Genomic DNA, 1,792 nt, shown 5'->3' on the forward strand with positions numbered 1-1,792 from the left:
AAACCCTAAACCCTAAACCCTAAACCCTAAACCCTAAACCCTAAACCCTAAACCCTAAACCCTAAACCCTAAACCCTAAACCCTAAACCCTAAACCCTAAACCCTAAACCCTAAACCCTAAACCCTAAACCCTAAACCCTAAACCCTAAACCCTAAACCCTAAACCCTAAACCCTAAACCCTAAACCCTAAACCCTAAACCCTAAACCCTAAACCCTAAACCCTAAACCCTAAACCCTAAACCCTAAACCCTAAACCCTAAACCCTAAACCCTAAACCCTAAACCCTAAACCCTAAACCCTAAACCCTAAACCCTAAACCCTAAACCCTAAACCCTAAACCCTAAACCCTAAACCCTAAACCCTAAACCCTAAACCCTAAACCCTAAACCCTAAACCCTAAACCCTAAACCCTAAACCCTAAACCCTAAACCCTAAACCCTAAACCCTAAACCCTAAACCCTAAACCCTAAACCCTAAACCCTAAACCCTAAACCCTAAACCCTAAACCCTAAACCCTAAACCCTAAACCCTAAACCCTAAACCCTAAACCCTAAACCCTAAACCCTAAACCCTAAACCCTAAACCCTAAACCCTAAACCCTAAACCCTAAACCCTAAACCCTAAACCCTAAACCCTAAACCCTAAACCCTAAACCCTAAACCCTAAACCCTAAACCCTAAACCCTAAACCCTAAACCCTAAACCCTAAACCCTAAACCCTAAACCCTAAACCCTAAACCCTAAACCCTAAACCCTAAACCCTAAACCCTAAACCCTAAACCCTAAACCCTAAACCCTAAACCCTAAACCCTAAACCCTAAACCCTAAACCCTAAACCCTAAACCCTAAACCCTAAACCCTAAACCCTAAACCCTAAACCCTAAACCCTAAACCCTAAACCCTAAACCCTAAACCCTAAACCCTAAACCCTAAACCCTAAACCCTAAACCCTAAACCCTAAACCCTAAACCCTAAACCCTAAACCCTAAACCCTAAACCCTAAACCCTAAACCCTAAACCCTAAACCCTAAACCCTAAACCCTAAACCCTAAACCCTAAACCCTAAACCCTAAACCCTAAACCCTAAACCCTAAACCCTAAACCCTAAACCCTAAACCCTAAACCCTAAACCCTAAACCCTAAACCCTAAACCCTAAACCCTAAACCCTAAACCCTAAACCCTAAACCCTAAACCCTAAACCCTAAACCCTAAACCCTAAACCCTAAACCCTAAACCCTAAACCCTAAACCCTAAACCCTAAACCCTAAACCCTAAACCCTAAACCCTAAACCCTAAACCCTAAACCCTAAACCCTAAACCCTAAACCCTAAACCCTAAACCCTAAACCCTAAACCCTAAACCCTAAACCCTAAACCCTAAACCCTAAACCCTAAACCCTAAACCCTAAACCCTAAACCCTAAACCCTAAACCCTAAACCCTAAACCCTAAACCCTAAACCCTAAACCCTAAACCCTAAACCCTAAACCCTAAACCCTAAACCCTAAACCCTAAACCCTAAACCCTAAACCCTAAACCCTAAACCCTAAACCCTAAACCCTAAACCCTAAACCCTAAACCCTAAACCCTAAACCCTAAACCCTAAACCCTAAACCCTAAACCCTAAACCCTAAACCCTAAACCCTAAACCCTAAACCCTAAACCCTAAACCCTAAACCCTAAACCCTAAACCCTAAACCCTAAACCCTAAACCCTAAACCCTAAACCCTAAACCCTAAACCCTAAACCCTAAACCCTAAACCCTAAACCCTAAACCCTAAACCCTAAACCCT

The sequence above is a fragment of the Durio zibethinus genome, unplaced genomic scaffold, assembly GCF_047325235.1.
Source record: "Durio zibethinus cultivar Kanyao isolate XHJ-2024 unplaced genomic scaffold, ASM4732523v1 HiC_scaffold_389, whole genome shotgun sequence".
NCBI classification, from domain to species: domain Eukaryota; kingdom Viridiplantae; phylum Streptophyta; class Magnoliopsida; order Malvales; family Malvaceae; genus Durio; species Durio zibethinus.